Raw genomic sequence first — 16,981 nt, 5'->3', positions numbered from 1 at the left:
CTACTAGAGGACTGAACTGGATAGTGTAACACAACTTGGACACAGTATCATGTTAACTTCTGCATAAAGTCTTGAAACACAGAATGGTTACCTCTAGATCCCGAAGAGTAAGCTAGATACTCAGGAACCAGCACAAAATGTAGTTTTGATCTCCTGAGGCAGTATTTTCAGGGAGAAATCTTTGCAAATACAAGTTAGGAAAGAAAAAACCCAAAAAGCAGGAGTCCTTGCTGTCTCTTTCGTAGTCTTTATTTTGTCCTCCTATTTATTATTTCAGCCAAATAAATTGAGATAAAAATATGCTTATGGGCAAAAAAACCCTTATGGGTTTTATCCCCCACTAATCTTAAGTGAGATGACTCCACTTAAGCCGTCCTGTTCCTCAGTTGGCTTCTTACAGAATAACTTGCTCCAAAACCAATCAAAGCATGTTTCCTTACATATCCATTCCATTTGTCCTCTACATCCCTCCCCAGTGCAATAATCCCAAGGTTCATACAGTAAGGGAGAGCAAAAAAGTGGCCAACAGAACAGCTGCATACCATCCAAAGATGGCAACAGACACCCAATTTAGATTGCTTCCTTTCCTTCACAGGGAACACAATTCCCCATATTTAGCCAGCACCAAATACTGAAAAAATTAATAGAAACAGTCATATCCAAGACAGCTACATCTCTGTCAAAATGTACCCAAAACTGGGCAAGAGGCCAAAAATTAACAAAGAACAGATCATATGATCAGTCTCATTGTCTTAGACAAGGTGACCAAAAGAAGTCAAGAATTATTCCATCCATTTTAATTCCTTGGCGTCTCATAAATGCAACGTAAATGAGAACAGACCAGGAAAAGAAAAGCATTACACCAAAGTCACATCATTACAGGCACAAGTTCAGCTGGCATCTTCTTCACTACTATACAAAAAGCTGAATGCAGGCCTTGTGAATATGCAGTTGTCCTTAACAGGCGGACTTTGATTTGCTGCAGACATTTGTTTGAAGGGGTCTAGTTAAACATAGCTTTGTATTTACAGATAGCTGGTACAGTTAGCATAGTTGGTTCTAGTTAATAAGTAGAGATAGTGGTGCCTTTTATCAAATGGAAAACAATTTTTATTGTCAATTTTATAGCCTACATAAAACAAATACATCAAAACTGAATCCTAGTTCATTTTCTTTCAGAGATTACATGAAGATTTGAAAGTCTGTTATATTAACCTCATTACCCACTCACTTTTAATATGAGTAATTTTCTTCCCTGAGGACTGCTTTATATAATAAGCATCAATTACAACTGCTAGATGATACATTATCACACCCGCCTTTACTCTGCTTAACAGAGATAGAACTTTATATATTTGAAGGAACAGGAATAATTTAACTGCAGTATGTGAGCTGCCTGCACAATATTAAGAACTAGTTAATATGTTTTGACCAAAATTCTTCCAGAGAGGCAAAAATTATCAATTACTTAATGAACAATTAAAGAAAATTTAACAGTGGAAATTCATATTGCTCTAAACAAATAACTTTTTTTTTTTACTTGAAGAAATTAATGTCTGCACTACTCTGCACTTTACACTTAGTATATATCACTTCTAGAAACAAAATTCACAACTTCTTTAATGCTGAAGTGAAAATCCATGGTAATTATTTAACAGTATTTTCTGAAGTGTGTTAAAAAATTCTCCAAAGTTTTGTAATTTGCCAAAGTGTATCAAAACTCTGTTGCCTCATGTGACCTACAAATTACAAATTCAATTTTCTAAGAAAAAGCACAGGAACAAGAATTGTGAAAAGTGGTAACATATTTCACATCCAAGGACCATGAAGCAATATAATCTTAACTGTTGTGAAAATATCACGAACTCAACCAGTTGCTTCATTGTTTATGGAGTCCCATAATTTCAGTTTGGTTAACAAGAGCAAAAGTATACTTGAGAAATGGATTGTTTGAAAATAGCACTAGCATACTAAGTGCCGAATATCTGAAAGACACCTCACAAATAATTCAGATATTTCTGCAACAAAAGCATTCCTGGAAAAGGAGGGAAGCAACTCCAGGCAAGCAGAATCTAACTCTCCCATCATCTGGTTCCAATTACAACATTCAAACCAGATCAGCAGAAACACCCGATAGTATACAAGAGGACACAGATGAGACATGATACCAGCTGCTTTAAGAACTAAAAAATAAGGAAGTTTAAAAAGTTAGATCAGCATTATTGTGGTGTCATTGAGTTTGACTGGTGTTTTATTACAGTTTAAATGCACAACATCCATCAAACTCTGCATAAAGTAACATCAATATTTTATTCAGGTAAAACAAGGATTTCAAATGGTTAATAATCACTACAAACTTTTAAGTAGTAGACTAGAGAAAGAGAAGAATTAATCCAAATGTTCAAACACATCTTAGTAATGAGTAATCTCATGAGATAATGAAACAGGCCTCCTGAAACTCAGCCTCATAACAAGTTAGAAACTTTCACAGCAAGTATTTCCCTATGTCCTGAAAATAATCCTTCGACATAAACATGTTGAACTAGGAAATAGGATTTGAAGCTTCCCATGAGTTTAACAAGCAATTAAATCACATTCAAGGTTTCATAAGTATCCTTCTTTCCAAAGCTTTCTAGGGCACATATTAGAAGGTGCTTATGCCTCCCACACCCACAGAACCAATTTACTACTGTGACTGACTACACATATACTAACAAAAGTAAAGGGCAGAAGACTGACTTCAGTTCTATCTCTCAGCAGAAGCAAATTTCCTCAGGCAAAAGCCCCAAATTTCCCAGCTCCTTGAGATAAGTACTTCAAATCATAACCATACCCAGGCACTTAAACTGGAAAAGCCAACCAGTGAACTCTTCACCCAGTAACAGAGGCCTATCCATCCTCTAAGTTTCACTGTGTTGTTATAAAGAATACCGGTTCCTACATGCCCACAGCTTTATACTCTTAAGACATCATCCGAAGAATTGCAATTGCTCCAACAAAAAGTCACTAAAACGAGAAACAAGTTCACAGACTTCCAGCAGTCTCCCAGGGGCTCCACAGGGCCTTAGTGCCAATTTCTGGTCATGGCCATGAACTAGACACCACCTTCTGAAGTGAGAACAGATATGTATTTCAAGTGCTTTAAGTATCATTTTAGCATTTTCTTACTAAAAGGCCTCTTTGGCTTCCTGCAAGATGACTTCTGGGGAAGTACTTCCATAAGGAAATTTCTTGAAACCCACATGCAACAGCACATGAAAACCCTGACAAACTCAACAACAGAAACAGTCTAGAACAAAATGAAGGTCTTAAGATTTCAAACCCTGCAGTGTACTGAAAAGAAAACAAAGCAGCTACTTGATTATCCACGTAAACAGCTGACAAAACATACAGCCTTTGAGCTCAAGTGTGTGTATCTGCAACGCTGATATAAACTGAACCTGCAGCAGTCTGTCTGATAGTCCCATATCCTTTCTCCCAATAGCACTGGTGCAACTATTAGGTGGCGAGGTCTCAGGGTCTGTGGATCGAGATGATCCCGAGAATGTAAAAGTCTTTGTTTCCCAGCTCGCGCAGCCAAAGGAATCTGAATGCGTAGGGTCAGCTTCTCAAGGCTGTTTATTTTCTCTTATCTATTACATTCTTTCTTTGACCTGCTAAACTCTGTCTAGCAAGTCAGCCATGGCATTCTGTCTGCCCTCGAGGGCAGTGTTTACATTTTATACTAAAAATTACGTGTACTATGTTTACAATAACATGCCAATATCTATCATTTATGTTGGACAGTGTGTCTCTACCTTAAACCAACAGAAAAGTGTCACCATCACAGCAAGACATGGAGGGCAAGAAGAAGGAGAAGAAGGTCAGGGCATGCCCAAATCCCTCCATCTTGTCCCCCTCGAACCCCAAAATTCTACTTTTTCACCCTGTGTTAATTCAACTACCATACTACTCAAACCCTTGTGGCTTGCAATTCCTCATACAAAGTTGACAGTTTTTTTCCATGGGCTAAAATCAAACAGGTGTTTTTGACTTCATGCCAAGGTCTCTGAGCCCCCTGCCAGAGTCTCAAGACAGCCAGGGCAGCCAGAGGGATGTCCTGGGTTTCCACAGCAAAGCACTTAAGAAATAGCTCTAGACAAAAACGAATCTATACTTTTTTTTGAACAGATACGTTACCTAAAAAAGTCTGTTGGTACCAAAGCCAGCCCAGAACAACATATAGCTGAGCACAGGGAAGGCCAAACTACAGCACTTCCAACCTATGAACACTGAGGCAAAACAATACAAGTGTTCTAGGGTTCCTCAACCATAACCTAGCACCTGTTGAAGATTTCTCACTTTTTTCAAGTTATCTGATGACTATTACAAAACACTGGGAAGAATTCTAGATACTTGCAATGGTTTATTTGTGTTACTGTTAAGTCAGGAATAGATAACACAGACTCAGATCAGGAGGGTGGAAGCCCCATGTTTCTTCAGACCTTTTCTTTTATACACTGGTCTGCTACAGGTGGACCTGATTGGTCATTTAATTAACACATTTCACATGATTGGCTAATTAAGAAGATAACCTCTTTATGAGAAAAACAACTTGTTAAAAACACCATCTGCAGATTGTTTATCATTTGATTATCATTCTTTCTCTCCAGGTCCCTAAAGCTTCCCAGACCAATTAATGGGAAAGCTTATCTAGCTTTCTCTCTCTCTGACCAGACCATCATATCACAGAATCACAAGGTTGGAAGAGACCTTCAAGATCGAGTCTAACCTGTTCCCTGACACCTCAACTAAACCATGGCACTGAGTGCCACATTCAGTCTTTTTTTAAACACATCCAGAGATGGTGACTCCACCACCTCCCCGGGCAGGCCATTCCAGTACTTTAGCACTCCTTCTGTGAAGAACTTTTTCCTAATATCCAACCTATATTTCCCTTGATGCAGCTTGAGACTGTGACCTCTGGTTCTGTCAGCTGCTGCCTGGTGAAAGAGACCAAATCCCACCTGACTACAACCACACCTCAGGAAGTTGTAGAGAATGATAAGGTCACCTCTGAGTCTTCTTTTCTCCAGGCTAAACAACCCCAGCTCCCTCAGCCATTCCTCACAGGGCTTGTGTTCCAAGCCCCTCACCAACCTTGTTGCCCTCCTCTGGATACGCTCAAGCATCTCAACGTCCTTCCTAAACGGAGGGGCCCAGAACTGGACACAGCACTCAAGGTGTGGCCTCACCAGTGCTGAGTACAGGGGGAGAATGACCTCCCTGATCCTGCTGGCCACACCATTCCTGATACAGGCCAGGATGCCGTTGGCCTTCTTGGCCACCAAGGCACACTGCTGGCTCATGTTCAGCCGGCTGTCGACCAGTACCTCCAGGTCCCTTTCTGCCTGGGCACTGTCCAGCCACACTGTCCCCAGCCTATATAATGTTACAGGGGGTTATTGTGGCCAAAATGCAGGACTTGGCACTTGGACTTACTAAACTTCTTGTTAGACTCCACCCATCCATCCAACTGTTCCAGGTCTCTTTGCAGAGCCCTCCTACCTTCTAACAGATCAATGCATGCTCCCAGCTTAGTGTCATCTGCAAATTTACTAATGAAGGACTCAATACCCTCATCCATGTCATCAATAAAAATATTGAACAGAACTGGCCCCAGCACAGACCCCTGAGGGACAGCACTGGTGACTGGCCACCAGCTGGATGCAGCACCGTTCACCACCATTCTCTGGGCCTGGCCATCCAGCCAGTTCTTAATCCAGCAAAGAGTGCTCCTGTCCAAGCCGTGGGCTGCCAGCTTTTCCAGCAGTATGCTGTGGGAGACAGTGTCAAAGGCCTTGCTGAAGTCCAAATAGACAACATCCACAGCCTTTCCTGCATCTACCAGGCGGGTCACCTGGTCATAAAAGGAGACTGGGTTGGTCAAACATGACCTACCCCTCCTAAACCCATGCTGACTAGGTCTGATATCCTGGCCATCCTGTAGATGCTGCATGATATCCACATATCTGGACTGATCCAAAGATGAGTGGGAAGAGCAGCAAACTCAATCCCACCACCAAGGTTAACACAAGGTTAAAGCTTGCTTTCATAGTTCAACAGACTAAAGTTACACTGAGAAATAATTTTGATAATATACATATTTTCATAAAAGTCTAGAATACTGTTCCTGCTTCTACAAATTCAGTACGTGGCTGGTGCCCTCTCTCAGTCTATTCTAATCATTGAGGGCACTTAGCTTTCTGAGGCTGACAGTGCTGAAGTGCTTTAACACAGAGTGTAAGGGTCATCTCTTCTTTCATATTCAATTTGTAAACATGAAGATCTGTAATCTAGCATATTAACAGAAGGCATTCATTTTGTATTAAGATTATACCCCATTAGGAGAGAATTAACAGTCACAGCAGACACAATAGAATAATGAACAATTACAACTACATGCCACTAGCCTGTCAAAGCTATCCACAGACTTGTATGGATTCAGACGGAAGGCAGACAAACAGGTACTACTGCTGATTTTCTACCATGAAAGGCTGAAACAGATGAGGGGGACATCTGTGGAAGAGCCTCCCACATCAGTTATCCATTATCAAAAGTCAAGTTACATTCATGGGAGATGCATTTGACTTAGAACAAAGACACTCTTCCCAACCCCCATCCCCCCCAAAATGTAAGAGTCAACATATAGCCTTACAAAGATGAATTTTAGTAATGTAGAATCAACAGCTTAGGTTCTTAACTAGTGCTATTCTAAAAAGATCTCAGTGAAACATTTCAAGAACACATTTAAGTTAGTGTCACCTAAGATAGACAAGATACAGCCATTTTTATCCTCTGTTTCAACAACAATAAAGCACATCTGGAAGCTAACTTTTGATTAATGATAAGCTAGGCTTCATTGATATTTGCACAGGGCTGCTGCTTCCAGCTGTTCTAGAAAGCAACAAGAATGGAGTTCCCTTGAAGGCACTATGCAGCATGAGCTTCAGCAGTGCACTTTTAAAAGCAGCTCAAGAGCACTTCATTCAAAACTTCCACAGCATATATTCAGTATCAAAAATCCAGGGTTTTTTGGTCAATCATATTTCAAAAGGAATCTCAATCACATTAGTATGTCCTTTCTGCCCCTGTACATTTACACTTCAATATACACTATAGAAATTTTTGGAAGATTTAAATGTAAGTATGTTGACTTGGCTTGATGAAGTAAATTATTGGAGAAATGTCTGAAGGTGGCTTCCCAAAGATACATTTGAAAAAAAATATAGGTTTTCCTCTAACCCAAGTATTTTTCTAACTGTTAAAAACCCTAGTCTTCTTTTAGAAGTTCAGAATGTCAGATGCACATTTTCTAGCAACAGCAAATATTTGCATGGTCATTTTTACAGCCAGAAAGAATCAAGATCCACAGTGACTAAACCCAAAACTGCACCCAGACAGTTTCACTGCTCTACAGGCAGGAAAGTTAACTTGTGACAGAGAAATCTAGAAACAAATGGTATCTGCAAAGCAAAACAGTCATCAGGCTCATGGCAGGCTGCACCCAACAATCTTACGGAATCTATAGAAGGGATGCACACAGCATCCTTTCTGTAGGTTAGGATTTCATCTGATAGAAGCAGCCTTGTTTTGCAGGCTTCTCTTGTCACACCAAGATAAGTTCTGATGCTGATAGCTCAGGGAATTTATTCTGCTCAAACAACTACTTTTCCCTGTTAGTCAGTCATATTAGTACTATGATGAAACTCACATGAACACCCTTAAATTCTTTCAAGTATTAGTACAGAGGGAATGAACACAGGAACCTTGTTTGAGTAACACTCCTATGAAATTCTTGACAAAGAAAAAGTCTGAACTTTCAAATAAAGCATTTTCAAGGCAGGCACTGCCTTCTCCACAAGTCAGTGCCTAGGTGAATGAAGTTTCAGCAAAAGCTGAATAGGAGTACTGCAATACATTATCCTTCACATCTCAGGCTAATAAAACAGCTTCTAACAATGAAGGATGCAGGAAACGAGTGCTCCAGCAGGTGCAAGCACATTTACATCAAAGGCCACAGCACAAATGGTGTACAGGACTGAATGCAGGGCATTAACAAGATACACCAAGAAGCAGGTACCACAAAGTTCTCCATCTCCTCTTCACAAATACAGGCAAGCATTCTCTCTCCCCACAGGCAGACTGCATCAACACACCAGCCAAATGGAACCTAATGAAATACGAGCATGTTGGATTCTGCATTTCAAAATTTTCCTTTTATTCCTCTAAGGAATCATGCAGCTGCAGCAAATTTCTTGTGTGAAACCTGACTTGGCAAAATAAGTTACTTAATTCATTTTATGACTTTGCCATTTGTTTAACTACCTAATTAGAAATGCGGGTGTTTTTTTTTTTTTTTTGTAGTATTAGTACAAGAGCATTACTTTTGTAGCCATATTTTGTTCCAGTAATGTCTCCTGTTTATATCCTATGCAGTGCCAATTTCCCCTCCTAAAATAATAATTTTTCTGTCTTATTCAGAGAAAAATGATTTCAGATGCATGACTTACTGAATGAGACTGGTTTGCAAATACACAAAAACCTTCTGAATAGGTGATTCAAGAACACAAGTGGTTACAGACATGATATTACACAGTAATACAGCACACATAAAGCTGAAACACTGTTAGGTGGATCTCTCCCCATTTTTAGATGCAATTTGTCCTCAAATTGTTAGATATATGATTTGAAAAATTGATAGAATTAATATAATAGACCTAAAAGACCCAATCAGGTAATGAATTGTCTTTTAGTTCAATATACACTTGCCAATCATATGATACACAACTGACTTTCATGGCTATTTCACATATTATGGGCATTAAATTTGCAACGGCTAAAAACAGAGGGCACTCAGTTCATTAAATTAATATGATATTATTAATATTCACATCAATTTAACATTTTCATCTCAAGTGCCAGTGCAAGGTGGTTTTCATCACTTCCTGCTTAAAACACTGATCATGCTTTCCTTGCAGTACTACAGAAGGGATTTTCAAACTGAATGTTCACAAACTTAAAAATTGCTTTTTGCTCCTGTTTCAATTCTTACAGCTCTTATAGCGCACAAACTAATTCAGAACTGTTGAATGACTTTACATGAATATAAGTGTTTAAGTTCCAAGTTTTAACAGAACAGGCTATCTAAAAAAAGTTCTTTACAAAGAAACGTATGTTAAAATCATAGATCAATTTCAGAACACAAGAGCAAGCATAACATTCATTTCTGACCATCTGGGGAATCAAGTGAAGCAGCTATCAAAAACTTCTGATAAACAAACTTAAAAATTAGTTTTTTAATCATATTCCAAAGGCAAAGTTTGGAAAAGGCACTATAAAGGTAGATGGGTCTCAAGTGTGTCTCTCTTCCTATGACCTAACATGGAATGCAAAAGCCAAAGGCATTTCAGCAGTGGTCAAACTCAGTTTATTTTAAAGGCCAGTCTCTCCATGGAAAAACTACTATAGAAGTCTGTCTTCAGTGAAATCCAGTATCATTATCAACATTTAACTAATTTAATTCTACATACATTGCAGTGTTAACAGTACCAAGTGTAAGCCGCTTTCCTTTCTGTACACACAACCTTTTAAATTCTTGTGAGAAGTATGTGATCTAATACATTTTCAGTGTTGCATGGTTTTCTCTGGCCTAAGAAACCTTCACTATCTCTGACCTATGAAAGCATTTTCTTTTCAGCTGGTCATTTGCAAGCTTTCAATTCAGTGTCAGTACTTGTATTAGCATCAGTTTACCACAGAGTCAGAAGCTAATTTTACTGCTTTTCTCCTTGAAGGGTTTATTTCTTTTGCCTTAATGCACATGCAGTCAGAGTCCTGCATAAAGTCTGGAAAACTTAGTGTTATTAAAACCCATTCCTGTTGTTCATAGATGATAGTATGACTGGTCTTAGTTTGTAGTAAAACTGGGATTACGTTCCTGAAAATATCTCCTTCAAACCCCTGACCATCTCACTATGCCATTCTAAGCGGGTTAGTTTTCAGTATTTTATCATATTGTATTTGTTCATACTATCTTAAAAGAAATCCTAGTATTGGCTACAAGATTGTTTCTGTTTCACTTTTCCCTCAGTGAAACATATTTTTCTCCATATTTGTAAAAAAACTCTTTTCTCCTAAAATTGTAGCAAAACTTAATAGAAAGATTACAATATAAAACTTCACTCCTCAAACAACAGACTGTTTTCCTCAAATTTTCCAAACTACTCTTAAGATCACTAGATCTTAAGACTGCTTTTACAATGCTCTTCAAAATATTCCAGTCTGAAGAAAATCACAAACTTTGCTTGTTATAAACATGGTCTCAGTTCCAACTCATACATCTTGCAGAGAATATTTTTGTTAGTTTACTTCATTCCTCTATCTGCTTTGACTGCAAGAGCTATAAACTTCAAACTCTGCAAGACAGCAAATACAACAGATACAGCTTAACTTTCACTTAACTTTTAGAAAAAGATGATCTTCTACTTAAGTTCAGCATGTATTAAATAAAGTTACCTAAAAAGAAACAATTTTCTCATTAAGATCCAAAGAAAAACGTTAAAGAGGCAGGACAGTGAAGAAGTTTCTTAAAAATCAGGACCTCCTAAGGTTTCAGAATTATTCCAAAACATTTCATATCACACTCTAGTTCTGGGGCAAAGAAGAGCTGAGAAAATCCAGCATTTTTGTGAGTGGCTGCACTATACAATCTTGAAATGTAATTTTAACTCCAAGCCTATCAGTAAACTAGTAACTACATGGTCAAAATTAGTGATCCACAGGGAGACAGTTGCATGGGTGTACAGATACAGGCCTTCCTCAAATATTGTGTGGATCAGCTACTGGCTTCTCAAACATCATCAATCTATAAATTATAACCTCCCATGCTCTCAACACAAGAAAAACCAGTTGGCAATGCCTGCCACGGGGTTTGTTAACAAAGCACAGAGACATTTAGGATATGGAATATATAAAGGTCAAAAGTGAGTATTTTCCCCTAAAAGCAGAAGCACAAGGGTAAAAAGTTGAAATGATGACTTAAGATCCAAGTTAATATCATTATTTTTTCTAATAGTCCTTCATGTTACACTATACACTAAAACAAAATGAGTACTGATGCAAACCAAATTAATAATTCAGATGAGCAGCCTTCTAGTTCTTTATCAGTACCTTAACTTTTCTTTCTTTTTCTTATCACAGTCTTCATTAAATAGGGAAAAACAATCAAGTACTCACATTCATTTCACACATATCAAATTAGTGAGTCTCTTCCTACAGGATACTCTGAGATTTTCCAGAATACCTGGAATTAATGATGAATATTACCTGTAGCTATATTTTCTTCCCTACAATACTAACATTTAATAACATTTTAGATGGTAAACTTGCTGAACTGAAAGCAGTTTTTGATATTTAGTCTAATACATCTGTTCTTTAAATTCTGAGTAACTCTAGATTGTATAGAGAAGGAGTCCAGAATACAGTGCTTTCTTTCTAGGTTAAGTTTCCCTTATTTTTTATATACTTTACTTCTACTAAACACAAAGCCTGAAACCTCAAAGCCATCAGGTCTAATCAGCAGCAGACAAAAAATATGCAATCTGGACCAGTAAAGAAAGATGCTTTAATAAATCACACTCATACAGGCCTGTGCTATATCATTGACTCCAATATGTAAACTACATCAATGTAAAATAAATTTCACATTCATTTTCAAATTAGTAACAACTTCAAAAATGTAAACTTATTAAAAATCAGAGAATTCAAGTTGGGATAAAGTGCACTGAGCTACCAGTCATGACTCTCTACTGGACCAGTCACTGAAGCATTGCAATGAACTCTTAATTTGGACAAAATAAATTTTGACCTTACAAAAATCAATTCTTACGAGTGTGCAGTGTTATTTCTTAAAATATGAGTGTTCTGAGAATTGGAATGAAGCTTATGTACATGTTACACTACATAGGTAAAATTAATGCAGGTGTTTAAATGTGCAAGAACTTTATGATTTAGAGGTGTCATCCCAAAATAGCTCTTTCACACAACAGTCACTTGGATTCAGTGATTGGATTAACTGATTTTGCTTAATTTGATCTCCAAAGGTAACAGTGACAGATGGTTAATGACGAGCTGCTACCAGCCTTGCATTGAGTAGGGCCTTCAGGTCCATCTACTCAAACATCTCCCATTGCATGACCTCACCCATCAAGTGTGGGTTTTGTGACTGACATAGCATGCCTGCAGATGTTTGTCACATCTGTTAACACTGTTTTCCTGTCTGTATAATTTTTTCTATTTTGAGGTCTGAAATAAATCCTACAGGGCAAAATGTTGCTGGTATTAACTACTTCTGTGTTAAAAGCCTTGTCAGGACACTCAGCTATACCAACAGGACTACAATGCTATGTCTTGAAATGACAGACCTCCTTTACTCTACACCATCTGATGGGCTTGAATGGGAGTACTAGCAAAGAGAAGGACTGTACCACACATAGTTGGCTTTTTTACTTTTTTTCACAGATGTTTAATTTTTGCAAGACTTCCATGTTTACTGCAATCTATTTCATGTTGACAAAAACATTTCTGCCTGCCTGTATGGGGGTGCTATATTTAGAGCATTCTCAGACTCTCAGAAACAAGAATCAGAGTTAAAGACCAAGTCTTACAGTAGTAGAGAAGGCTATTAATTTAGCATTTCAGACCATAAAATAAAATAGGTACCAAGGCCTGAATGCATGGCTGATCCCTGCTACCTACCTACTAAGCACAGGTGCAAAGCACCTTCGTAAATGTAATTTTCCATAATTTGAAGAAATACTTATTTGCTGGTACAGTATATTTACATGCCAATATTTAATGAAACGTTGTGGGCCACTGCACCAGACATTCCCACACTCTTGCATCAAATGATGTAAACATACTATTACAGAGAAAAATACAATGCATTTTACATACACACAATGCATGAACCTTACTGGTAGGAATTCAATGTACATTATAATTACTTCAACTAAGGAGACAACATCACAAAATAAGCATCTATTCCACTAATGTAACAATTGCAGAGTTACTATGCAACCAACTCTACATCTCCTGATTGTTCTACCTTCTTTACATTCTTGGCTCCTCTCCGTTACAAACTGATTACAGCATAGCTTACTTTGAATTCTCTGTAGTAATTGCCCATGTCATCTAACACCTTCAACATACCTTTCTCCGTTATTACCCCTCTGTGGAAAGCCTGGACACTTCAGTGTTGCCAATCTATTGTCCCAAAGGTGTTGGGAATTTTGATAAAGACCAAACAAATCCCAAATAAAATATGACTAGTAAATACTGAGCCTCCCTCTGGACAAAGGCAATGAATTCTCTCACTGGTTCATTCTAAGGCAGCATTAATTAAACCATACTACATTTCTTTCCAACTTGTTCCTACCTTTCAATCTAATACTGTTTTTTCTATGGGAACTTCAGATTTTTTTTTCTGCTGTAAAGAGCCCCTAAGGCTCCAGCCTATAAGTCTAGCCTGATGGTTATGGTTTGCACAGCTACCAAAGAGATTCAACAAGCAGCCGCAACTACTGATAAATCCTTAGGCTTTAGGTGCTGACTCTGACTCACAATAGTTAAGAAAACAGGACGAGTAGCAAAACAGGATTTAATAATCCCCTGGTCTGCAAGGTACATTTGCTATAAAGTGATTCTAAGTTATTTATATCCACAATGACTATAACCAATTTCAGATTCTGCAGACAGTATGCCTTAAAAATAACTTTTTCTAAACTGTCCTGAGAGCTGATTTTAACTACTGCAACAGACTAAGAAAATGTAACAATTTATTCCCTACTTAGCGAGTTATAAAATGTAAAATATTTTGGAAAACATTTAGTGGACATACATAATACCAACTGTTCTATTTACTTGGTTCCTCACATAAAGTCTTCCTAAGGTAGAAAGGAGGCTTAACACAGTTGTCCTGTAATTGTGTGTTTCAGGCAGGCAGGCTACAGTATGTTCACAAGAATGCTGTCACTAGCCTACCACACTACCTTGTTCACATAAAATAGATTTCAATTTAGACGCAAAGTAATTTCCATAGCTTGGAGCCATTAGAAGTTTACTGGAAGCTGGCTATAAGCTCTTTCAAGGAGGTGGGGAGTTCCCTGTCTAGAAGACATGTTATTAGACACTGATTCCCAGGACCACTATATCCTACAGTACTCGCTAGGATGGCAGAGGAACCAAATCTAATCACAAAGTTAAAAGATTTTTCTCATACAATTATTTCTTCTTTACTTTTATAATTGCAGCAAAAAAAATCCTGTTTTCAGTTGGCTGAAATGCAGTGCCTAAACAACTTTTCACACAAGATACTGTATCTACAGTATCCTTTGATATCAGAGACTGCCATATATCAGTTTCTAAGATAGCAGCATCTTTTGCCTCAGCAATTATCTTCTTCCAAGTCAGATACACTTAAAATTTAACAGGAGCAAAAACACTTCTTAGATGGAACACCTTTGTTTCAGGGTAATCCCTCAAAAAAAGTAGATACAGGGATGTCAGCACATGCCTTAGTAACTGAGGTTAAGAACACAACTGTTTTTATGGGAACTAGAAGTCAGTCTGAATACAGAAGACACATGGACCACTGCAAGGTCTCCAACTACACTTCAGTCACAACAGTCTTGTGCTCCTCCTTGGTCACCATTATTCAGCACTGCCTTATCCTCACAGTCACATCTCTCCCTGCCCCACTTCCCCATGCCCATCCCTTTCCTTCAATAGCCTAATGTTTCTATGGGTTATTTATCTAAAGAGTACGTAACCACAGGTGACAGAGATTACAAAGAATGCACAGCTAGGAAACATTCCAGTTTTCAGTTTCATGGCTAAAGATTCCTTAAGGTCCAAAAAAATAAAAGACAACATTATTACAACAATGTCAAAGAACACACAACTCAAAATATTTCACCTTAGGATGTTTACAATCTTTCCCTTACTCAAATTCAAAAGAGCACTAAAAAGCAGAGACTGAGATCAAGGAATTTACAATAGTGGAGTAGTACACTCACTATCCAGCAACACAGCTTATTTAACCTCTCAATTAACATCTCATGCAGTGGACTGAAGGCTTTTTTTGATATTTATGTGCAACATTATGTCACATTCTCCTATTTCTACAGAAAAAAAATAAAGGGTAAACATGACTAGCACTACCAATTTCTCAAATTTCCACCATTTGGAGCCTTCCACAAAAAATGTTTGACAAACTGTCATGCAAGCACAGACTGAAGGATTTAAATCTACATCAGAGATTGACATATCACTTAGTTGTTCTACACTCTATTAAGAATGTTCACAGTTTCCCAGGACTTAAATGTTGAAGTACATGCTATTAGATTAATAAGTCAGCCAAAAAGAAGTGGATTTTTAATGAAAAATCCAGTTATAATCACTACTAATTACCCAGACAACTAACAGAAGAGCACGATCTTCTCCCAGTGCAGCCCCTCTCTCAGGAGCTCTTCTCTTTTCAGTTTAACTTTCAGTGGATAAGACAAAGAACAACTGATAGGTTATGGAGAGATCTGAACATAAAACGCCAGCAGAGGCACATATTGCTTACGCTTTTGGAAGTGTAATGTTTTGCAGTGCAAGTCTCTTTCAAATAAGAACTGGAAATGCAAGCACAAAACAAAACATCAGGGTCATTCTGAGTCTGAAAAATAAACATTTTGGCAATCTTTCTGCCAGGACGGTTTGGGGATGCTGCAAAACAAACACACAGATCGTTCTTCAGGCGGCTCTTGGGATACGTATGGCCCACTTAACATTTTAATTTTAAAGATTCAATTAAGGAGAAGGAGCTGAAGATATTAGCTTCCATTTAAAAGAAACCCAAAAGCAAACACCAAATCGCTTACCTAACCAAATGGGTGAGCATCGAAAGGCTCTTTCATTTGGGGAACTTAATAGTATACTTCGTACTTCTCCCTTGTGTTACAAGCAAACACAAGATCTAGTTACCAGTAACTACAGAAAAGCCCAGCACATGAAAGTGGGCAGCTATTAAATGTTACAGAAGCCCTGTTCTTACTCACCATAGAACCGCAGCGCCCACATACACGCACAGGGTCTCCGGCACCCGGCCGGGGCAGCAATCGCCGCTGCAGCCACCGCTCGGTCCCGCCGGGCCGGTGGGTGAGCGCCCCGACCCCCTTCCGCGCCGGCCCCGGGGCGCGGCCCCTTTGTTCGGGGAGCCGCCGCGGCCGCGCCCCGCCCTCCGCAGGTACGGGCGGCGCCCGCCGCCACCCCGCAGCCCCGGGAAGCCGCACCCGCCCCCCGCCGCAACAGGCGGCCGGATCCCGGCGCGGCCCCACCGCCCCCTCCACGTTGTTTCCGCGCCCGGGCGGGCCGCGGCCGCAGGTCGCCAAGGTCGACGCCTGTAACCTTCAGGGAGCGGTCATCAGGCCCTCGCAGGAGGTTCGGGTCGCCGCCCGCCCGTCCCCACACCCCGGGGTGGGGCCGGCAGGCGTATACCGCCGGCCGGGGACGGCGAGGCGGCAGCCGCACCCCGACACCAATACCCGGGCGGCGCAGAGTGGCGGGCGCGGATCCGCCGGAAGCCTCCGCCCGCACGGCAGCTTCTCGCACACCGGAGAGCTCCCCCGGCGCGGGCGGAGCCGGGTCCTTGCGTTCCCCCCAGTCCCAGCGCCGGCGGCTTCGGCCCGGCCCGGCCGCGCGCCCCCGTCTCACCTGCGGCGGTGGTGCCGGCGGCGCCCGAGGAGCGCGCGGGGAGGGGCGGAGCGCGCGAGGTGAGGCCCTGGCGCCGCCCCCGCGCGCACGGCCGGCGGCGCGCGCGGCCCGGGGCGGAGGGCGGGCGCGGCCGGGGCGGGCCGGGGCGGGGCGGGGAGCGCCGCCGCAGGGGCCGCAGCGT

The sequence above is a fragment of the Anomalospiza imberbis genome, chromosome 1, assembly GCF_031753505.1.
Source record: "Anomalospiza imberbis isolate Cuckoo-Finch-1a 21T00152 chromosome 1, ASM3175350v1, whole genome shotgun sequence".
Lineage (NCBI taxonomy): Eukaryota > Metazoa > Chordata > Aves > Passeriformes > Viduidae > Anomalospiza > Anomalospiza imberbis.
Note: the sequence above shows the minus strand (reverse complement) of the source record.